The sequence below is a fragment of the Parus major genome, chromosome Z, assembly GCF_001522545.3.
Source record: "Parus major isolate Abel chromosome Z, Parus_major1.1, whole genome shotgun sequence".
Lineage (NCBI taxonomy): Eukaryota > Metazoa > Chordata > Aves > Passeriformes > Paridae > Parus > Parus major.
In genome coordinates, this window is record NC_031799.1 from 2230320 (window position 1) to 2255344 (window position 25025).

The following is a 25025-nucleotide window of genomic DNA, read 5'->3' on the forward strand; positions in this document are numbered from 1 at the left end:
TTTTCCTCAACCATTTCTTATCAGCAAATAATGAGCAGTGGCTGACACATACTGTTGGAAACTATCTATTGAAGAAAGTTAAAAAGTAAATGCAGAGCTAATCATTGTGTATTTAGACTGAATTTGTCTGAATTGAACTTGTGGTGTGTGGTGGTGTGTGGAAAGGAAAAATGTTTCCGTGGCAGGTGCTATCTTGCTCTGTACAGACTATCCCAAAGCACACTCCCACTAGTTCAAATCCGTGATCCTTCCGGGGCTTTGGGGGCCAAACAGGACCTTCCATGGCCCCTGGGAAAAAGGGAGCCAAGCTGCTCTGTTGAAGGGAGCATCCCATGGCATGAGCTGTGTGTAAAATGGGAACAAGGGTCAACACTGGGTCAAGTTAGAGGGACATAAAATGCAGAGTCAGGACCCCTGAAAAGGCAGAAAAGAGAAAGTGAAGAGAGCACCTTGGGTATTCTTGCAGTTTTGAGAAAAATTGGGCCTTTTGGTCATAATTTAGATGTCTGAAGAGAAAGGAGATCTTATTACTGTTATTTAAAATGATGAGAGGAGGCCATGGTTGAGTTGGGCTAAAACTCAACAGAGGTGGAAAGGGTTTTTATATTTTAGTGCTTTTATAGCTTTGTGATTCATAACCCTACATGGGCTTCTCTGCCTCTCAAACATCTTGGAAAAAATTGTGGGGGTTTGTTTTTTTGGGTGTGAGATTACACTGAGTTGTCTTTGGGAGCAAATGGAGAGGATGAGGACAGAGATGATGGAGAGCAAGATGTTCTGTGCTCTTGAACTCAGCAGCTTTGGCTGGCCTGCAAGTGGAAGTCGAGTGATCCTTAGGGGTATAATGCATTTTGGGTATAATGCAGAACTGAGGTTTTCCTGAAGGTACTCAGTGCTGTCCCCCTTGATGGACAGAAAAATGACATCAGTGTATTTTGGCTACATTACCTTTTCATCAGACACAATGCTCTCAGCTCATATCTATCTGGAGTTAGGGACTTAATGCCTTTTTCTATTTAGGAGGTCTCTATATTTGCTGTCACAAATTCTTCTGAAAATTTTGTGATCATCAAATCCTAGGTCATTAATATCAGGACACAAATCAAAGCTCCTTTTAGACTTGTTTCCTTTGCTTCCCCCGTGTATTCTAGTGTCTGTTTACAGAAACACTGCCAAGGTCATCTCATCAGTCAGTGTTCTGTGCTTTGGTGTTGATACTCGTGAAGCATCACAGTTACAGTTCTCACTCTGAAACCCATTGAAATCCTGTGCCACTTTACAAAAGCTGGCAAGTGCAGCTTGGGATCCAGTAGAGTAGGATTTCTGTAGCCTCTGCTTATTCATGTAAAATGTAGATGTTTTGATGTTTGTTCAATGGCTTGACTCCCTTTACAGGTGATAGAGAAGAATCATCAGGTTAATTGTATACATTTTGGGCAGCTATCCCACATGCTCTGTGTGTTTCTCTGGAGAGTCACAAACAGCCATCACAGGATGATTTGTGTTGGGAGGGATCTTAAGGTGTGTTTCATTCCACTGTCCCAGGCTGCTGCAAGCCCTGTCCAGCCTGGCCTTGGACACTGCAGGGATCCAGGGGCAGCCCCAGCTGCTCTGGGCACCCTGTGCCAGGGCCTGCCCACCCTCCCAGCCAGCAATTCCTTCCCAATATCCCAGCTGGGCCTGCCCTCTGGCACTGGGAAGCCATTGCCTGGGTGCTGTCCCTGCAGGCCTTGTCCCCAGTCCCTGGGCAGCTCTCCTGGAGCCCCTTTAGGCCCTGCCAGGGGCTCTCAGCTCTCCCTGGAGCCTTCTCTTGTGCAGTGGAGCAGCCCCAGCTCTCCCAGCCTGGCTCCAGAGCAGAGGGGCTCCAGCCCTGGCAGCAGCTGCATGGCCTCCTCTGCACAAGTCCTTCTTTATACCCACTACAAGAGCTCAAGTAGTTTAGACTAACCTTCCCACTTGACACAGTTAAAATTAGGGCGTTATAAAAATAATTATGGATTCAGGAATTATTTCCATTCTCTTTTCAAAGTACAGTGGGTAATCAGATCAGATCGAGGCAAATTCAAATTTTGTTGCCTTTATATGCTGGAGTATTTTGGGCAGCAGCTGAACTTTGAAGATCCTTTAAATATCATTTTCATTGCTAAGTCATTGAATTTTCTCACTGTGAGAAATGAGAAACTTGCTTGTTTCTTGACTACCAATTTCACTGGAAGACAAGAATTCTGTTTCATAAGAAATATCAAATTTCAGATATTTTCGGCAATATTGCATCAGAATGAACTGGATGGATTTCCAAATTTGTCATAATAGTAATGGGTACAAAAAAGAGCCCTGAGAAACTAACAGATCCTTAGCCTATAAATTTGGGCAGCTTGTGTTCACATCCATGTGCTAATTCAATTAGTCTTTGATTAAAGAAAACATAAAGTCATAAAGAAACACTGTTGCAGAAGCCTTAATTCAGAAGATTCATTTTTACAGACACACGCACAAAGAGAACATTAAAAATACCTAGAACAATTAAACACACCAAAAAAAGCAAGACACAGAACCCAGTAGTGAAAAAAAATAAAAAAATCACTAATTCTGCTTTGTGACTTTATCTAGTTTCAGAGCAACTTGTGAAGTTCTCAAAACTGATTTTTTTGCTGTTGTGCAAAAGTGAATTGAGAGCCTGATTGCCTGTTTGTTTTTTTACCCCCACAAATTTTACCAAAAATCAAGACATATAGCTGAAGGGAAGATAAAAATCAGTACAATTTAATTTTTGAGGCTGAACCCATCTTTATTTAAGAACTACAGTCTTGTCCATAGCTGCCTGTCATTTGGATGCAGAATTAACGTTAAGCATTAAGTATTAAGCAAATCTTTGTTCACACACCTAGAGCCAGTTGCTGATTATAAGATTTTCCTTGTTTTTCTTTGATAACAACACGTGTGCCCCTCTCCAGGATGCATCACCCTGGGGATATGCTGATGGGGGCATCTCGGTGCTCCCTTTCCCAGTGTCCTTGCTGTATGGCCTGCAAACCAGGGTGGCAGATGTCGCTGCTGAGTGCTCGGCTTTTTATTTTTTTTTCCACTCCTTGTGCTTCATCACTCGGTATTTTTAGTTGCTAAATGTTGCAGAGACAGCTTTTTCAATTAGAAAAGTGACAAACTCTGCAAAATGAATTCCAGCACTTGGAGAACATCAGTATCAATCTCCACGACTTGCTCACTGACTTTGCAGGATGGACTTGGTTTTTTTTTTCCCTTGAACTGAATGCTTTGATCTATCTGTCTCCAAAATAAATAAACAAAATAAAACACCAACCAAGAATGTTCCCCTGTAATGATGCTTAGGAAAAGGCATGTGTCCAAATCCATTCCTGTGCCTCAGTTGGGGTGTGGTGGTAGGAGAGTTAAGAGACTTTGCTATGGATACAGAGCTTTTATTAAAGGCTGACAGTGCTTTTATAAACTGTTGTGTGGTTAGGGAGTCAAAAGTGTTTAGTTATGATACACATATACCACTGTTTACAAAATCCTGTGTGCCTTATGCACACTTATCCAACATCTAGGAATCAGACAGATCATCAGCTTTGGTCTTTCTCTAACATTGTACAAATTTCCCAGTATTTGTCTTAATTTAAGAAATCAGAACTAGTAATACCAATAGGAAAAAACTGATAAAAAAACCCCTGTGATACAAATAAATGTCCTCATTTCCAGGTACTGTTTCAATGATAATTGAAAGTGTTCTTAGAATTTAGGCTATTTGCATTTCTTCTTAATATGTATTTATGTTTTATTTTGATTCTCTCTTTAGACTGTGCAAGAACTTATACAATCTGAGGCAAATCAAGGCAGTGGCAAAATAGAATTATAACACTTGGGAATTATTTTATATTTTTATGGTGGTGGGTTTAAGAGTAGCCAGTCACTTAGGAGAAGTTTAAGAGATGCCAGTACTGGAGGAGTCACCTGTTAATAATCTATTTCACTCTATAAGTTCTGTTCAGAAACAGATTAGACAAATTTAGGTCAGGAATTAAAAACAGGTCAAATTTGTAACTATAAAGGCAGGAACACCTTATATGAAGCTACAGTGTCTTCTTCATCTCTAAACATGCTTATATTTAGAGGAAAATAACTCAAATAGAGGTTGCAGCGCTATTATTACAAAGGGAGTCAAGCTAGGTGATTATAATGCTCCCCTCTAGGCCAAACATCTATATTTATTACTTTTTACTGGTTATGAGCCCGGTATTGTGCAGCTGTAGCACGAGAGAGAGCTGTGGGAGCCTGCTCCTAGAGGAGGCACCAGCTGAGAACCAGGCATCCCATGGCAATCATTACTTAGGAACCTGAAACTATTAACACCATCAAAAACCTGAGCTATTCCCAAAGTGCAAATGAATTTGGGCCATCTTGTAACAGGCTGGAGACAGGAGAATCTTTTGGGTGTCTTAATCACGATCTTTGCCCAGAGTCCACCAAATCCACCTTAGCTGTGGGGTTTCTTTGCTTCAATGTGTTGGCTTTATGACATATTCTGAGAGAGCACAAGAAAGTGGACTCTGGATATTGGGGCTCTACCCTGATGGTTTGTTTGTTGACTTTTGCTGAGCTACCTCTGAAAGCTGCAAACTCCCCTACTGCAGAATGACACATGTTTCGGGGCTAGGAGTTCCAAGACAAATGGTTTGGATTCAGTGACAGGCAAGGAGGAAAAAACCCAACACACTCAACTTGGCCCAACTCAATTCTACTTAACAACTCAATTTAACTCAACCCAAACAATTTCTGAACACCCCTGTGAAACAAAAAATGCCGAGCTCTGTAGTTCTCCACAAGGTAGGAGACACTGATGTTCAGCTGCACCTGGAAGCCAGCACACCTTTAACTACCCAAAACTGCTTTAGGAAAGTCAACAGGTGACCTGGGGATCACTCACACTTCTGATGACTTGTCAGGAGTTGTGAAGTTCCTCAGGCCAATTTCCAGCACTGCCAGCTTTTCTGAATAATGCCTGATGCCACAAGAGATCAGTGACAAGAGGGAGAAAGGTCTGTCAGTGGGGAACATGCAAACCCAGACCAGCTTGACCTTGAAGGACTTAATAATAATGAGTTCAGCAGCGTCTTTGCACCTATCACTTAGACAAAATGCTCTGGGAAGGCAACCTTTGGAAATTTTAAGTTTTACTCTCAAAAAAATGAATGCTTGAGTTCACTGCCTCTCCATCATGCCTTCATCAGTTTCTGTGATTGGATGGATCATCTGAATTAGCTGCAGGAGCCCAAGGAAACTGCTTTCCCTCTGAAATCAAAGGGAGTTGGATTGCCCTTAGGACAGAGAATAGAAGAGAATGAGTGTTAATGAGTTTTAAAAGGGCTCATTATTAAGATAAATGCACCTTGACACATCCTATGAGTGTCTCAGTTTCTTTCCCAGACAAAGAAAAACAGTTTGAGCTGCCAAAGTCTTGACTTTATCTGAGCAGACAGGAGAGGGATCAGGCCTCAGTGGTCTCATTGCACAGCAGCTTTGCTGAGGCACTGTTGTGCTACTGGACTTCTGAGGAGGGCTTCTGTTTTGAAATACCACTGGAATGGATGAATGTAATTATGGGGTAAAAGTCGGCTGATCAGACAATTCCTGTGTATAATCCTGTGAGGAATGCACATCTGTTGGTACCTCCTTGGGCAGGAGCCTCTCACAGGATCAGTGTATGCTCTGTTGTGTCACAGTCACTGGTCCTGCCAGCCAGTAACTCAAGAGCCCCAGATAAATAGAATAAAACAAAAACCAAAAGCCAAAAAAATCTCCTGTCTACACTTTGGGGCAATATTTTGTGCAGATTTACAGGATTCTGGGATTTTTTGGATAAACAGGTTCTTTTTTCTGAGTAGCAATGATACCAAACTCTCTACCATTCCAGATGAATTAATGGCAATGCCTGGAGCAGGTTAAGAGAAATTGTTTAAAATAATGATTAAAAATCTCAGTTTTTAAAACTGATGAAAAGTGAGGGACCTCCAGATTTTCTTTGCCTCACTCCCCAGAGAAGTCTGTCTGTCTGTCTGTTCTTCAGGGCTCTGCAATTCAAGTGTGTCTTTGCCTGGTTGGAGGACCACCTGTCTCACACCCTGACATAACCTCACAGGAGCTCTGCTACAGAAAGCATTACTTATTCAAGGGTCTTAAACTGAGCCAGAGTTTGAGTAAGTCCATGGCATATGCCAAGGGATGGCAAGCAGGGAGACTTCTATTTCACCTGTCAGAAGAGCAGAGATTTGCAGCAGAAAGGACACGAGCATATTCTGAAAATCAGGTGCCATTCAAGTATTTTGTTGAGAAGGCAAGTTAGGAAAACAGTGACTATAATTTAAAGCCTTGGACTCTAAAACTGGGGATTGTGGAGGAGCTGTAAGGAAACAGAGCCTTTCTTTAACCCTCAGAATACTGCTTTTAATTAAAAAGTTCAGATTTTTACATTGTAAAAATGCCACTGTTATGGGTTTGCCAAGAGAAATAAACTCAATGGTTAGGTGAATATCAATATAAAGTGATCATTAATTAACTCAAATTTTATTCTATAAAATATGTGCTAGATTTAGTTCTTACATACTGCTAAGTGTAAATAAACCCCATAAATATATTATAAATTCCCAATACAAAGAGCCATAAGCTGAATCTGAGTGAGCCCAAGTTTTATTTCGACACCATGGGACAACCTCTGACAACATTACCAACAGAAGAACCTGACCTATAAAAGTGTAAATAAAGATGGAAATGTGCTCAGCTGTCATTTGGAACAAAGCACTTTTCAGCAGTTAAAGGGCAACCTGTGTGAGGGAAACTCGTCTTGTTAAGCCGAAAAAGTATTTAGAAGAGGATACATCTGTCCCAGTATTGTCTTCTGAAAACAGCCAGATGCCTAATGTAGATTAGGCATCTAATTTTTATAGACATGTAAAAAGATAGGTGAGTATGCCAAAATAAATCTTTGCAGCTCTGACCTGCACAGTCTGTCTCTATATATGATTCAGCTGCAGCTGGGAAACTGCATTTGCTTAACATCTCTGTATTGCCAGCAAGTTGTTGAGGAGCAGAATTGCTTAATTTTAGTTGCCCTCTTCAGAAGGCTGCAGGCATGGATTTATATATTTATATGTATACATATTTATATGTATATATACTTCTGTGTATATATTTACATATTTACATGTATACAATGGAAGAGGCAATTAAGAGGAGTTAGGAAAAGCCAGACTTCAAGGGATGTTAACATAGAAAGAGAACAACAATTACTTGGCATGATACCCAGGGTAAAGCTAGCAGCAAGATAATTCAGTCATGACAGAGAAAAAGTGAAATTTGGACAGGCTTTACAGGAAAGACTTTCTCAGAGAAAGACTTAGTGGGATATGGAATAATTTGAGAACCCTGAAAAAAAAGATTTTTAGCCAGGCAAAATAGACCTTCAACAAATATTCTGATGACAACTCTCACAAGAGCAAGAAAATTGCCTGGACACTCTAACTGGTTCCTTCCCTATTTAAATTCTGTTAGTTTGGTTTCTGCTTCCTGATGTGTAATGGCTTCAACAGGGTAAGTCCCTTTAACACTACCTATGATATTGTGGTTAATTTGCCTTTGGCAGGGCTGTTATTCCTTTTCTACAGTAAATGTCCCACACTGTGGCAGACACCCACATATCAGCTGTGCCCACCAACACACCTGCCCTGGCTGTCACTGCAAGAACAGCCCACCTAGACTCAGCATTACCTCCAGACCAGACCTAGCTCTGGCTGAGGCTCAGGATACAGTGGTACTCTGAATTTATTCATGTGGACTTTGCAGGAGATACTCTTTTTCCTTGTTCAATTTTTTTTTTTTCTAGCCCCTGCTCACGAGGGATGAAAAGGGGCTGGTGAGTTGTCTGCTTGCTGAGTTCTTGGCCCCTGAGGAGCCATTTGTGCATCTGTTGGGCTAGGAAGCATTTGGATGCTCAAAGGAAGCTGTGATAGCAGAGTCACTGCTGGAAAACTGGGAAAGATATTCCCAAGGAATGAGAAAATTAAGCCAGAGGGACATTCAGGTGAAATACAATTCTTAACAAAGTTTTTGTTGCAGCAGTTGCATTGTAAATGGTGGAATTTAATTAACATTATCTGGAAGTAGAAATATGGACTTCTGAGGGAGACTCCAAAGAGTTTATTAATAGGTGTCCATTTCAAGAAATTATTTCATCCAAAAAACACAGTTTTTGAAAACATTCACATTGAAGTGCTGCTACGTATGAAATATTTCAACACAGGAAATGCCAAAGCAATCCATGTCAGTATTTTTTTAAGAAATATTTTGACTTTTGTTTCAAAATATTTTTTTAAATTTAAAAATTGACAGCAGTGAACAGGAAGAAAAAAAGATTAAATAATAATAAAAAAAAAACCTAAATAGTCTCAGGACATAAGAAGAGGTTTATTTTTGGAGTGAACAAATTCCTTCAAGTTGACCCCAGACGAAGTTCATGATTATGCTTTCTTTTGCCTAGCTGGAAATCCTGAACATACTTTCTAGTAGACCTGCCCAGGATTTTCTCTTGGATTTCTTTTAGGCCACTGAACAGAAAAAAAATGGAAAAAAAATTCTGACTGTGCTGTGGAATGTGTTTTAGGGAGCAGTCTTGCCCTGGTTGGAGATGACACTGCATCTTTCTTATTTCTATGACTAACTTCCAGACACCCAAATTGCCTCCTAACATATGGAAGATGTATGGGCAGGATTTTTTGTACAAGCTAGACTGCAGCAGATGGGTGAAATATACAGCACTCTGTCTTTGATTTAGCGAAAATAATCTACTTCGCATTTGTGGAGACTGCACGGTTTTCCCATGAAGTTTCTATGCAGGCTGACTTCTCTAAGGGCTCTGCTAAAATTTCAAATAATTTGTAACTTGATTATGGTAATTTTTTCTCCATTCAGAGAGAATATATTGTATTTGATGCCCACATTCTCTCCACCAGCTCTGTGACATTCTGTGATTTCTCAGAAGAGCATTAGAATCTTAAAGCTGGAGAAAAACTTCAGCTCCTCAGGTTTCTGGTGGAACAACCACAAAGGGAGTCTGGAGGACACCCCAGGCTGGTTTACAGAGGACTCTCACCCATGCAGAGCAGGAGGTGTCAATGCTGGACCTTCTGCACGTGGACAATTAGCTGTTGGCCCAAGGGATGGTTCCCAATGAGCTCCAGCTCTCAAGAAGATACCTTAGTTCAATTTCTACCCAACAACGGCCTGGCCCATGCAGGGCTGTGTGTGTCCTGTGATCTGATGGCCACAGAAACATTTGGGTGGTATAGCCACACTACAGTGACAACTCTAATGTTCTGTCATTCGGGACACAACCCTGAGTTTCACTGCTCATAGGCATGAGAGGCATTGAGGGGCCCATAAACCACAGCTGTCAGAGGAGCCAGATGGCTCTGACTCCCAAAATTCAGTTACAAATGTCTGTAAGATGTGCATAAACCAAGGGCAATGAAACTCTTTCAAGCTCAAATTACGTGTGGTCACTCCAAATCCCAATTTCACGGCACAATTTTTCATCTCTTGTCACACCCAAGTGGTGAGACAAACTACTTTTTGAGAAAAAAAGAGGGAAAAAAGGTAAAATAAAAGAAGATGGCACTCAAATCTATCCACCTGTGCTGGGAAGTGGACTCCATTCAAGGACTGTGTGCTGAAGGGATGCTTTCCACATGCCTCAAATAAGGACATGGAGGACACAAGGAGAACAAGGCTGGCCTTGTCTCTGTTCACTCCTGCAAGTGCTGGCAATGTTGCAGAGCCAACCCATTTCACTAAATGAGCCTTTTCTACTGTGGTGCCCTTTGTGTTTTAGGGGTCTTCTCCCTCCAACACCAGTAAACTCTTGTTTTTCAGGCTCCTTGGTGGAGCCACACATGAACCCCCAACAAGGGGGAGCAAGGACAGGGAGCCTCAGTGCTGCATTTGAGGAGTCAGAGTAGTCTCTTGCCAAACACACTGGGGTGGGTTTGGTTTTTTTTCTTCTTTTTGTAATTTTTTTTTGTTTAATTTTCCTATGCAGCAGGAGCAGGCAGATGGACTGCAGCCCTCTCTGTACACCAGGTGGCCTCAGTGGTATGTGCTTCAGCCCTGATCATCTCAAGGTGCAACCACCACTCCTGACGATGCCCTTTTTGTTTGCAGTGATCTGAGCACGCTTTGCAGTGCAGTGAAACAGAGCCAAGAATCGTGCAACAGGAGAAAATGTAGGAGATAAAACACGTGCATGGATGGGATTGATATCAGGAGGCATCTGTTAAACACACATAATGTTCGTATGAAACAGCTTTACAGACAATGAGTATTGCTGTGTTGTAGCTACCTGGAGGGAGAGAGTTGTTATCCTCTTCTCTTAGAACAAAGTTCTTGAAAAAATAAAAGCCTCAGCCACAGGCAAGCATTTTGCATGTTCCCACATAGTGATTTATTCATTAAAGAGGAGATGGAGGAGCCAACAGGTGACTGATAAACCTGCTGCATGGTAAACTGCAAGAGGGTCTCAGTGAGAGGCTGATTGTTCCCATGGAGGGAAGCTACTGGTGGAATCTCTCATCTCACTGAACTGATTTAATATGTACACAAAGCAGGAATACACTGATTAAATCTGCCAGCCACATGAAGTTAGAGGATGCTATTAGTGTGATGGAAAATTGTGAGTCACAGAAACTTGGCAAGGCTCAGTCATACAAAATGTAGGTTGTCCACCCGTGGTGGCAGTCATCTGACAAAAAGCAAATTTCTGTGGAAGAGTTACTCACCATGAATTCTCTTTACTGTTAACAGTGACAGAAACACTTTAAACATACTATCCATGTCTTTTAAAAATAGATACCTAAGGTACATTTAAAGGACTTTGCACTAAGCATAGCTATCACTCACTCTTGATGGTAAGGACTCCATAAGGAGTCTGGGTCAGCTGCAGATTCATGAACTGTGCTCATCTAGATGCTGCAAGATTAATCACCTTTGGCTTTAGAGAAGAATAATAAATTCTCTGCAAGATGGTGCCATCCACAGGGAGGGAGAGAGGAAGGGCAGCTTGCTTTCCTCAAGCATGGAGACCTCTGATTTGATTTTCAAACTGGAAATTGGAATTGGAGAAAAATTAAAAAAATGAAAGTCAACTATTTTGCTGGAGTGCTCATTCAATGTATTTCCTGTACTGAAAGTCCTGCTATGAGGAAGAAATGAGTAAATGGAATTCGACCACAAGCAAGTGCAAAGGGTGTCTGTGATGATGACCAGGCAGTGACCATCACTTCAGAGAGGACTGAGGCCAGTGGTGTGGCAAGTCAAGGCAAGGCAAGCAAGGCAAGGCTGTGGGGTTTTCCAGATGCCATCCAAAATTTCTTTTAGCAGCTCAGCCTTTAGCTTGTGAACCACCTCTATCTTTCCTCAGTATTATGAAAGATAGAGCCATATTTTCTGTTGCAGTGTGTTTCTTGTTAATGATACGTTCTCAAGTTGATGGTTTGGTGCAAATGAGACCCCCCCCACCCCACACTGTCCATCTGTCCTGAGTCCCCTGTCAATCCTGTCTTAGGAATCCTCTCTTAGGAATGTCTTACCACATGCTTGGAATTCCACTTTGGAAATCACCTAAACTTTGACATTTGATTAGTCCATGTGACCCAATTTCTCCCTGCTACCTCCCTCATTGGATGATGATTTTGTGAACCCTGCCTTTTACCCTCCCCAGGATATCTGTGATTAACTGATGCTTTGTACCCTCCCTTTGAACAGCCTCCCTGTTTCAGCTGTTGCACACTCGCATTTGGTGCCTTTTGCACCCCAGATTTCCTAGAGCAATAAATCCTCTGTTATCCCATGTAAAAGATTCCACCCTCTCATCCTTGCCTCCTCAGAATGCAGACTGACAGCCAAAAAGCCATAGAGCAAGTGTTCCAGTGGCACCTCGGGTCATCCTGCTCCTGCAGTGTGACCCACTCCTGTCACAGCCCCAAGTGGTAGAGACAGATAAGCTCCAGCCCATGTGTTAATTTTCAATATTTTTTTTTTAGCTATTCCCCACATACCATGCTGGCTGCATCTCTCCTCAGCATGGCTTCTTCCCCTGCTAGGCATACAGTGACCTGGTCAAGCAGTGTCCCAAACCCTAAGCTTTCCCATTCCCTGGAGGCTTTACTGAAGATTGCTGATAGAACTTCTCTGGCTGCATGGGAATTAACTGGGTCCAGTATGAACCAGGGGTCAGTGCCATGTCCTATAGCTTGACTTTTCTCCTCCTTTTTTCCCTCCCCTCTTCAGCCTTTTGAAAATAGGAAGGAACTGGGATGCTGAGAAATCAGAGGAGCCATCAGGGTTGCAACTGCTCACCAGAATGGAGGAATACATGACTGGAGAGACAGAAAAATCACAGACATATCTGAGAGAGAGAAGGAATGAGGAATTAAAATGATCGACACCTAGAATTAAACCATCAGTCAACAGATATTAATTGCAATTGGAAGCAAGGCAGGGCTATGTATTCTATAGCTGATGTGTTCTATTTCAGCAGTGGCAAAACTCTCCTTTCAGGAACTAGTTAGTGGCCAAATAACTCAGGTTGCCCAGAGAAGTTGTGGCTGCCCCATTCCTGGAAGTGTTCAAGACCAGATTGGACAAGGCTTGGAGCAACCTGGGATAATGGAAGGTATTCCTGCTCAAGGAGGAGGGTTTGGAGTGGGATGGATTTTACAGGTCCCTTCCAACCCAAAGCATTCCATGATTTTGTGATTCTAAGCTGGTTAAAACATGTGAAATAATTGAAACTCCATGTCCCTTGGTTTTGTCAAGGAAAACCACAATCCTTTCTTCTACTTGGCACATTTGCCAAAGGGTGATATGACAGAGGACAGATGGACAGACTGCCTCAGGGCATCCCTCACTCATCCTCACCTCTCGTGGAGGGCCACCAAAGAACAAGTGGTTGGCTTCTAATGACAAAGATCAAGAACGTTTTGGCAAAAGATTAAGTTATTTGATGTGTCTTATAAGAAGGCAGTGGGCAGCAGGGAAGGAGGGAGGTGTGGGTTGGAGGTGGCAGAGTCACTTGTGGACTCTGGTCTGTGGGTGAGGCACATGGGTGAGTTTAAGTTCAGTATTGCAGCTCAAGAATTAGACCAGAGACCACAGCAAAGGCCTGGTAAGGACATGGTGAGTCAGATACTGGGCAGTGGGGAGAAAGGTTTTTCATTATTGTCAACTATTTTTTTCCTCCTAGGCTGCTTAATTGATCTCTGGAACTCAGTACTGTGAAGTATTTCTGGGCACACAATTTTGCAGGAGCAAAATATAGTTGGGAATACTCTGAGTTATCTCACAGAGAATAGATGCATAATGGAAGCACAATATAACATAAACTCTCATACTACAGGGTATACAATCATTACTGCTGACAGGTTTATATAGCAAAATTAGTCCATAATTGCTCAAAGGGAATTCTTGTGTCTTCCTCTGAGGAACTCTTGGAGGAAGAATCTGGATTAAAAGCATTGCTAATTGTATCCAGCACAACTCTTCCTATATCTTAGCAAATCTTTTCCACTTCTGACTCATATGATATGGAAAAAAAAATTCATACCTCCTGCAGGTTACATAAATTTCAATAAGAACAGAAGTTTAATTTCTGTGAATGGGATTCCTGGGAAAATCAGTGAGATCCAAACAAAAGCAGTGCATGGGCTGTTTTGCAGGGCCATCCTACCTGCAGGCATCTAATGGAAGTGCAGTTGTGCATAGTCAGTGAACATCTCCCATTAAATCAGTGCTTTAATTGCAGGGCCTCCTGAGACTTCTTACAGGCTCCCTTGAGACTCGTTCCACTGAGGTCCATTTGTCTTTGTAACATATGTCCAGATCTACAGCAAATAGAATTTGCTTTGTCCTCTTTTTTTTTTTTTTTTTTTTTTTTTTTTTCTTTCTTTCTTTCAATTTTACTTGAAAATCTAGATTTGAGTACTATAAGTCCCAACATTCAAGTTAATGTTTAGGGAACAGAGTTAGAGGCAAACACATCTCAAGGGGTTTCAAAGGGCATCCAGTTTCCATGGAAGTGTCCAGTAGGTGCTGTTAAGTGACCCTTTGGTGCCTGGGTTTTTAGGTGCCTCAGGTGGTACACATTCACAGCAAAGGTGAAGGGAACCAAGTCTGATTAGCCTGTGGGATCCCTGTGGTTTAAGGAAAGAAACTAGGTTCTTGATACCTGAGCTAGTGTCTTAGACGAGAGATCCTGAATTCTGTGGCTGTGCCAGCTAATAGAGTAAAATGTCTGAAGAGGAAAAGAATAATTATTCTTCAGGATGGTAGGAACATATGACGGAATTCCCCATCCTCTGATAAACATATCTACAAGCAAGTGATCAAATTGAAATACTTTTGGTTCATAAGCAGCTAATCTGCAAAGAAATCTCTCCCCTGTTCCTCCCGTCGCCTTCACAACATTATTTTCATTTCTATCTAGATTTGTTTGCTTGTTACTCTGTGGCCTTCCCCTAAGGATGTAACTGCAGATGGATGAATTATTTTATTTTATTAAATATTATTCTTGGCTTTTTGGAGATGTTTTTTGTTTTGCTTTAATGATTATTCCTTCTGGTGTTATTTCAGTTTTCAATTACAACTTGTGTGTGTATGTGTCTGGTACACTACCATTTTGTAAATGGATGTATGCACTTATTGTTAATTGATTCCCCAAATAAAACCAAATGCTTGCATTGAAATAATGTATTATATTTCTTGCATGCCACTGAGCTGGATTCCTTCCAGTTTGGCATCTACTGCTGCTCTAGAGCTGGACATTTTTCTCTCCCTCCCATTACTCCTGGAGTGAACAGAAATGATGTTATGTCAATTTTCTCTGCAGACCTCGTATCATTGGTTGATGTCTTTGGAAAAAGGTGGCCAAAGTTGCCCCTCTAAGTGTGTATTTAGGCATCTAGACAGACAGTTGCTTTTAAAAATACCCCAAAAAACACTGACCTCTCAGCAACCCACACCGGCTTCAGTGAGGGTTTTCTTCCCTGAAGTCAGGCCATTATGAAGGGTATTTTTCAAAAACCAAGCCTTGTTGGCCTATATTTGCTCCTACCAAAACCACTGTCTGCTTGAGAGTTACAGCAGAAATGAGAATTAATCCACAACTGGTGCTTTAGCCAGTATTTGCAATCCAACGTTTTTTTCAGGCTTTAGCTAGAAAACACAGCTGAAGTTCCTGATGGTGGGACCATGCACTTCAGCAGGTTTCAGCAGGTCATCTAGTCCTTTTTTACGCCAAAAAAGGAAGATAATCCCCTTTCAACTGTGATTCATCCCACATATTACAAACATCTATCTTAGGAGTAGATGAATCATTTCCTGGAGGTGCTTCTCCCTCTCCCTCTGCCTTCTCTCCATTCAGGAAACCTAGAAGAAAGCTTAAGAGAGACTATAAATTGTGGATAGCTAAAAGGGGGGAGATGAATCCCAGTGTGTGCTGAAAATCAATGACTGTTGATTCATTGAATTCTAACTTTCAAATGCTGTCAGCGTTTCTGTTTTGACAGTTTGGAAATTTTAAATTGCTAACTACTTCCTGCCATTGTTGACAACATCCACCCCCCCAAAAAAAAAAATAAAAAAGAAATAGATATTAAAGTAACCCGTTGAGCTGGTATGGAAATCTGTGATGGGAATAAGTTAGACAATCACAGGCATGTTAATGTTGTTTTAGATAGTGAGGGGTTTCATATTCGGTCTTGAGCTGCCATAATGGGTCGTTTCTGTAAGACATGGAAGCACTTGTACCTGTTAGACTCCAGAGGAGGCCACGCAGCTGCTGCCAGGGCTGGAGCCCCTCTGCTCTGGAGCCAGGCTGGGAGAGCTGGGGCTGCTCCCCTGCACAAGAGAAGGCTCCAGGGAGAGCTGAGAGCCCCTGGCAGGGCCTAAAGGGGCTCCAGGAGAGCTGCCCAGGGACTGGGGACAAGGCCTGCAGGGACAGCACCAAGGCAATGGCTTCCCAGTGCCAGAGGGCAGGCCCAGCTGGGATATTGGGAAGGAATTGCTGGCTGGGAGGGTGGGCAGGCCCTGGCACAGGGTGCCCAGAGCAGCTGGGGCTGCCCCTGGATCCCTGCAGTGTCCAAGGCCAGGCTGGATGGGACTCTGAGCACCCTGAGACAGTGGAAGGTGTCCCTGCCCATAGCAGGAGGTGGAATAGGATGATTTTTAAGGTCGTTTCCAGCCCAGATCTAAAGAGGAGGATTCCTCTCTGCTGGTCCCTAGGGGGTAACTTAAATGCAACGTACAGTTGGATCAAGCCCCTGGTAAAACACCTTTAGAGAAAAGGAAGCAGAAGCTGGGGAGGAGATAGATGAAACCATCCAAGAAATAAGTGTCCTGGGCTCACCTGTTTTGAGAGACCTGAGCTAGCTCCCACTGTGGGGTACATCTCACCATGCAGAGCCAACAGCTGAGGTCCTGGAACACAGCTGGGCTGTGGCCTGGGCTGAACAAACTGCTAATTACACTGGCCTTTCAGCAGGATTAATTATCATTGAGCTGATAAAGCACAAATGCTTTTGGCTGCCGTGCTGGCTTGTTTGGGACCTCTGAGGGGTGTTGTGCTATATATTGCAGTCAAGGCCACAGGCATGAAGGAAAATGTTTTGATGGTGATTGTATAATAATGTGTGTTAATGTCAGTGGCTAAAGAACTGGAAGGGACTATGAAAAGCACAAGTAGCAGCTTGCTGAAAATAAACTGCTCATCTCTGTGAAATCCTTCCTGGTTTAGCAACAGTGTTTTTAACCTGTAGAGTATAATAATGTCCCCAAGGGAGCTGAGAACCCCCAGAATGATTTAAAAGCTGTTAATCCTTCATATCAATGTACAGCACAGCATCCAAAGGTTATTGAGCCTTAATATAAAGGGCTACTCATTATTACCTGGTTATCTACTGACAAAGTTGAAACCAACATCTTGTCATCTTCTGGCTGAGCAGGGTAATGTTTTAGAATTGGAGACACATAAACAATAAAAAACACAGGATCTTACAAGGAATTGACAAAGGAGGTAATTTATCTTACTCCAGTATTGATCATTCCTCAGCCACAAAATGCAATACAGAAATGTCAGGCATTCTGGTGTTGCTCAGAGTGACCAAGTTTTCTGATGTGATCATCTGGGGGGAGCAGGTGCCCTTCTGAGTGATGCTTTCTCTAAAGGTGGGACAGCAGTGTGAGGATGACAGTAAAGCCCAACCATCTGTTACCCTCCAATCCTGTCTTCAAAATAAATTTAGGAGACATCATGCCCAAACGTTGCAGCTGGGGGTTTAACACATGAATAATGAAACGTGAAAAATCTCTTCCTAATTCCCATGCATGTATGTTAGTGACACTAATTATCACATGATAAGCTTAACCTGATTTCAGTTGTGCTTTTCCCTCTATCTGATTTGGTGGCTGATATGGGTTGAAACATAAAGTTACTCAAAAAACAAGAAAAAAATAGAAAACCTTGTTGAGACTATTTTCACAGGGAGGATACTTTTGTGCTTAGGTGATTTGAGTTCCCTCTCATTGACCTGAAGGTGGGTGAGTCCAATATTTTCATCACAGCATCCTCAAAGGTTTTCAGTTGGAAGACACCTTAAATATCATCCAGATCCAGCTCCCTGCCACAGTCAGGGTCACCTTCCACTATCCTAGGTGGCTCCATGACCCATCCAGCCTGGCCTTGGACACTTCCAATGATCCAGGGGTAGCCACAGCTTCTGTAGATAACCTGTGCCAGGGCTGCCCTACCCTGACAAGTGATAATTCCTCCCCAGCATCCTATCTAACCCAGGCTTTTTTCAGTGTGAAGCCATTCCCCCTTGTCCTGCCACATGGGAAAAGCCATACTCCCAGGGGCTATTTTTCAGAAACTTTGAGGGCTGCTGACCATATGGCTGCAGTCAGGTGTGGGCAGCCATCCTGATACCCTTTGCTTCCTCCTGACTGCCGTGAACCAGGCCCAAAATGTCCCCTGCCCTAAAGCCAGTACGCGTCCCACCAGTGCTGCTTGGATGATGTATCCACTGTCTGCAGAGGCTGGCAGCTGGGGGACCTTAAAAAATCCCCCAGGATTTATTCTGATGTCCAAATCTGACATCAATATAAGTAGCCTGGTGCAAAAAACCACTGATGCGGAGCTCTACTTAATTTATTAGTTGGCAGACATAAGCATTTGCTATATGCCAGTTGCAAGGGCATTTTTTGCAGCCAGACTTTTTTCGTCCTTTTCCTTTTGAATACTTGTAAAGGTCATATTGGTCTTGGGCACTCATTTATTTCCTTTCTCTCATTGAATTTTTAACAATTACAGGCGTTCATCCAAAGCTCTGGGCTCCTCAACACTGCATTAAAATTCACAATGTCATTTGCTTTCAGTAAATATATTCAAATGAGCTGCCTTCAAAACCATAAATGACTCACCATACAATCAATCATAATTGCAGGGCCCTGAATTTCTCCTCTACATGTTGTCCTTTAGTGCCCAGAAGAAACACATGATGTAACTGTTACCAGAAACTGGTTGTGGAAAAGAAATTTGATGTGATCATTTTTATTCTCTAAGGAAAACTTGGTAAGTTAAATACAGGACCAGTTTTGGCTGGAAAATGAGACAGATACATGTAAATTTTATATTACCACTCAGAGCTCTGAGTTCCTGTACTTAAGAAAACTTATCTTTCTAATCAATTATTAAGTTTCAAAATTGAACATGTGCTTCTCTCTTACTTTCCCATAAACCTCCCTGACAATTTTAAACATACATATTCACATGCAGAATGTCTGCTTGTTGAAACAGTACATGGTTAAACTTCCAGGCACATAAAAATGGTCAAGGCATACTCTTACAGGATATAGAACATTATGCCAGGGAAACAAGTGCCTAACTAAAAATTTTCCAAAATACTTTTAATTTTAATCTATTTTTTCTCACAAGTCTGTGCAGAAAAAAAAATAAAAATATGTAAAAGATAATATTAAGAATCTAATTAGTCCCTACAGATAACAATGGAACTACTGCCTTCCCCTGTGCTCTTGATAAGGTCAGGAATAGGTTTATCACTAAATCACAGAGATAAGAGATAGAAGACTTCTATTAGGAGTCCCCTTCTCTTTATAAGTGTAGAATTGTTCCCTCCAACATACTTTCTGAGGCTCTATCTGGTCAAGCATTTAATGCCTCAAAGCAGCAAGGCTCCATTCACTTCCCTTGAGAGATGACTTTGTTACCTAGCAGACCTCAGTGTGAGGGACTGAGCTCCAAACTAAATTTTACTTTTCATGTTGCTGGAGAGTTACTCGGTCTCAGCAACCACTGCCTTAAACCCTATGCCCTTTATCGTGTGATAAACCCATCCTGTGTTCATAGAGCTCTGAACCCATAGTTCAGATCCTGGTTTACTTTGCTACTTGAATCCATGCTCTTTCCCTCAAGGCTGATTTAGGTTACTGTCAGCATTATTTAACCTGCTGGTGCTTGATGGATATGTCCTATGGAATGGTTAAATTCCCAATAGTCAACAGTTCTCCTCTACAGCAAAGCTTACAAGAAATAAGCAACAAATATTGTTTGGAGTGAAGAAATACGGGGAGATTGCATTTGTAGATCTCAGCTGTAGCTATCCCTAAGGGTAAAATAAACAAGTACAATGCATATCAGCTTCCCCCTCTGCCCGTCTCATGCATTATTTGTCTTCTTTGGGTCCCATCCAGAGACCTCTGAACCAAACAGAAAACTTTCACTGACTTCAATAAGATTTGGGTCAACCCCTTAAGGGCTGTGATTTTGTCTTGCCAAAGTGTGTGGCCATGGTTCAGCGGGATATTTCAGCACACACTGGAGTTATCTCAGGGTTATTACTGAGGTTTTTCATACACTAAACAAGAATGTGCTTAACCAGGCCGTTGATTCTTCATATTTAATATTGAGTGGGCCCTATGGAATTCCAAACATCATAATTTTAATATTATGTACTTTATCTATATCAGATGTATCGAAGATGCATTTTATATGGCAGTAATTCAAAACACAAAGCCAATTACTCTGCTGGTATCATCCTGTGTATTTACACTGCTCAAAAATGTGTCTTGTGGCTTTATAACAGCTTGCTAATACAAGCTTCTTTCACTAACCTGTCTCAGAACATCAAACAATAGCAAAATCAAATAGAAATGTAAACTTCATAGCCTGTGATATATGTGGATTATATCTAGTGAAAACATTTTTGATAGAACAATTTTATGTTTAAAATGAAGGCTGATTGAAGCTGGAATATTTTGTAGGAACACAACTATTTCAATGACATTTTTTATGGGAAAATGTCTCAGCAAATTGCTTTGATTTTCTTATTTGTGTCACTAACATAGAAATTATTTGTTTTGAGGAAAGAAAAAATGAGTTTTAGAATTTACCATACTGTTTTGTCTTGACATATAGCAATTACTGAATTCATCATGTAGTTTAATATAGTGTATTATATTCAATATTTCATTACAGTGTTTTTCAAAATTGCAACGAGGCATTTCTACTTTTCCAAAGTAGAGCATCAATAATTCTTCATGAGACTTTCAAAATTTCTGTTCCCTGAAAGTATCTGTTTAATTTTTTCCAATTTTCTACTCTAGTTCAATATACAAACACAATTTTAGCATGTTCATAGCCCTCACAAAAGCTTGAATTTCTGGGCAATTGTAGTTCCAACTGAATCATATGTATTTACAGATTGAAGCTTCTACACATAAAGCCAACTGCAATCAAATTTGTGCACATTAAGTCCAGATTCTCATATATATCCCATTGTAATATGAGCTAGTGCCTTCCTTCCTCAAGTATATATCCTCATCACTAATTCTGCAACTGCAGTTTCAATCACAGAATCACAGAAGTGTTTGTGTTGGAAGAGATCTTAAAAATCATCCTATTCCACCTCCTGCTATGGGCAGGGACACCTTCCACTGTCTCAGGGTGCTCAGAGTCCCATCCAGCCTGGCCTTGGACACTGCAGGGATCCAGGGGCAGCCCCAGCTGCTCTGGGCACCCTGTGCCAGGGCCTGCCCACCCTCCCAGCCAGCAATTCCTTCCCAATATCCCAGCTGGGCCTGCCCTCTGGCACTGGGAAGCCATTGCCTGGGTGCTGTCCCTGCAGGCCTTGTCCCCAGTCCCTGGGCAGCTCTCCTGGAGCCCCTTTAGGCCCTGCCAGGGGCTCTAAGCTCTCCCTGGAGCCTTCTCTTGTGCAGGGGAGCAGCCCCAGCTCTCCCAGCCTGGCTCCCTGGGAAAACTCACTGAGATAAACTTCCATGAAAATGAGATCAATTCCAGAAAAAAATATGCCAAGTCAGCAAGATTACATTCTGCACATAGGTGTGGAAAATCACAGCAAGCTGCAGGCAAAGGAGAATCCAGCTACCTGGAGCTCGTGGCTGGAGAGCAGCTGCTCCCTCTCCTACTCCACTTGCTCACCTCGAAACTTGGTGGTGGAAGCACATTGGAAATCCTGCTTTGGGATTCCACATTGTAGTGCATGGTAGTGAGCCACACATGGCCACGTTTTGTTTATGACAGATGGCTCTTCCCAAAAATATGATGTGCAAGATTGTGCTGACTTGGACAGTTCTGCATAAACTGAGAGGGATTGACAGGGTGTAATATACATTTTCTGTTTACTAAAAGTCTAGAAGAGAATGGGCCAAGCCCAGCAAAGAACAGCCTGTTTCAAAGATATTCGGCTGGAAAATGTATTTTTCACAGAGATCATCTCTCTATAATAAGCTTCATGGTGATCCTGTATGGTGGGAAAAAAAACCAAACCCAAAAACCAAACAACTATGCAGATTAGGAAAGGAGTCAATCACATGATTTTTATTTGTATGCTATCATGGAGATGTCTGTGAGAGGAAAAGAGAACTTCTGCTTGCCTCCACAGCTCTACACAAAGCCAGCCTAGCTGGAAAAAAAGCTACCTCATGGCCTAGAAACTGCTCGTGGGAACCATGTGGAATTCAAATGCAAGAAGAAGGATTTCTCAGTGATGAACAGGCACCCTCAGAGAGGCTGTGCTGATGGACAATTTGCAAGTCAGCTGGGAAACTGGACCAAACAATGCAGCTTTGCTGGAGTGACAGCTTGGAAGGGCCATGCTGAAATTCCCAGCTAGGACTCTGTAGCTCACACTTGGGACTTGCTCTACCTTTGCTGGTCTTTTTCCTACTCTTTGTTGGATGCATGCTGAGTAGAGAATGCATGCATAATATGGGGTTAACCAAAAAAACCTTTCCTAAATCCTCGGGATTATAATTCATCATGAGATATTGGGGTTGTTCTGATGTCCCTCAAGAGCAGAGATTAGTGTAGGTCTGGTGGGGTTAATGCAGCAGAACTGATTTGTGGCAGCTGAAGATCAACTACCATTTTAAATGTTTTACTGGGAAAGGAGAAATTAATTGTTTTGCTCCAGATTTTTCCAGATGTTGGAGACTGGAACCTGCTACTGAAACAGGATCTCTCATCCCCTTTAGCTTTTCAGATTACACAGCAGACAGACAGACAGAGCATAGAGGGCATTTTTGTTGCAGCTTCTATTTTTGTCACTTCCTCTGAACTGTGTAAAACCTCCCATGACTAAAATGTCTTTCTTTGGCACTGGGGAATCGCATCTTTTGGGATGATATAACTGAGTTGCGTGGGAAGCATTTTTTTCCTAGGCTAAGAAACTGATATTAAAAAAAAATACCGTTACATTCCAAACTGAGATCTTTGGGAAAGTTCGTGGGAAATAGGAGAGCTCTATCCTCAAAACAGTCAGTTAATTCACTCTTAGGTTAAAATGTGGGACTTCTCAGCATTTCAAAGCTCTTGTTTTTAGGTACTTGGAAGGAGCCTCCATTTCTGTAGCTGTCACATTGATTGGAACTCCTTCAGAGAGAAGAATTTAAACCATATGTGCTTCTCTGAACAATTTAATTTCTATCAAAGCTAACGTTTGTTGATGACAAAACATTTAGCTCCAAAAATTTCTCTGATGATAAGAATTCACTAAGTAAAGTTTACATAACCTTTTTGGAGACCTTGACAGAAAAACCACGTCTTGAAAGCAGCTGAAATCTGACTGCTTGAAGATGACTTTGCCTTTCCCTCTGCAATTAGTACAGCTGAGTTCTGCACAGAAAAACACTTCCAAAGTTCCTTACTGGCCTCACCAAGTTTTTCTCTCAGACTGTATAATCCCATGATTACATGGTGATGTTGATGCAATGTGACATGGTGTGTCAGTGGAGTTTCTAACCACTTACTTTGTACCACTGAAGGGAAAACCCAGCAGCCTGGATGCTTAAACTGAAGCAGAATTAAGAAAAATAAGGAAATCTGATAATCATTATTGAAGTCTACTTGCAGGTAACTGGCAGCCTTTCCTGAAAGTTTCAGCTGGTGATATTGTTCACAAAATGCTTGGTGGCTTGCCAGTGCTCTCAATAGATATCTCTGCCAGGCTGATCAGTAGCTACCTGTATTTAGCAATAATTCAGGAGGATACTTGACTGGCTGACCAAAGCTCTCCCCTGTATCAGCCTTGTGTATGGTCACAGATGTGAAATCTTTGAGCTGGTTGTTACATAACCTTGGACATTCCCTCAGCTGCCCTGATGGCTTTTTCATGCTGTTCTCAGAAGTGGTGGCTTTTCTGATCATGATCAGGGTACCATGGTCTTGCAGTCACTAATTAAGTCACTGCTACAGGGTTGTCAAAAAGGACATTGTGTCCCCACAACCTGAAACTGCAAAACTTTGCTGAAGATTTTACCCTGCAATCAAGAAAACATGTTCTTCTCCTTTTCTTTGAAAGGGAATGCAATTTAGCTGGAATCCTATCAGGAGAATGGAAAAAAAAATCACTTCTGATACCATTACCTATACAGCTCCCTAGGTTTTCTGAGAGAAAGGTTAAATCAGTATAAGGCACAACAAAGATCAGGGGGATATTGGATGTTGACAACATGGATGAACATCTCTGAACACTCTCTGGTCACAGAGGGAGTGCTGCATCCAGCAAGAAGAATGCCTTTTGAGAAATGTCAACTGGCAATAATACAGTGTAGTGTATGAGAGAGCACTGAAAAAGAGGAAAAAAAAACAACTGAGATGGGATACCAGATCCAATTGTGCAAAATTTGCTATAGTAACTACCTAAAAATTGTAAACAGACTTGATTTTAAACACCTTTGCAAAAAACATAAACTGGGTCTTATCAAATTCCATGGTTTCCCTCCAGATCATGTGTTTTTTTGGGGAGTAGACCTCACTGTTTCTCAAGAAGCAGTGTTGATAAGCCATGGCACCTTGGCTCTGCACCATGAAGGTATATGGGAGAGCTGGCATGAACTGGCTTCTCCCAGAGGTGAAATAATTCCTGATGAGGAAGCACTTTGATTTTCAGTTTTATTGAGCGAGTATTTGAAGTTGTTCTCTCTTTGGAAAAGCCAATGGAAGTTGAGCATCTCCAACTTTGAAACCATAATTGTTATTATTTGCCTGTTTCCTGAAAGTGCTCCTGTGCAAACAGATCTAGCAAGATAACACTTAAGAGTCAGTGTTTAGCCCTAGCAGTTGTGGAGTCCCTTGTGTGGTCAACCAAGCCTATTTTTCTAAGGTCATTTAAATTAGTGGCAGTAAAATCTCATCCTCAAACTTATCTAAACTTCTTAAAAAAAATTCAAAACAAAATTACTGTATGAGGAAGTGGCATCCTGATTTAGAACGCTTGAGATGTAGCAGTCTGAGCTGTGATTTTTAGAAGTGTTAACTGTGCATGATTTTCAGATGAAATCAAGAGGAACAGGAGGGTGTTGTTTAGCCACAGTTTCACACCTTCATCTCTGGTGAATGCTCACTTTGCTGGTCTGGTCTACGCTGGTCT

The 25025-nt window shown here is 41.8% G+C and overlaps 1 protein-coding gene across 5 annotated transcripts in view; it reads right to left on the reverse strand.

Annotated features, from left to right (window-relative positions):
- LOC107216416 (urea transporter 2-like) overlaps window positions 1-25025 on the reverse strand; it is a 301028-nt gene that overhangs the window by 76114 nt on the left and 199889 nt on the right. The gene's annotated exons all lie outside the window — the stretch shown is intronic.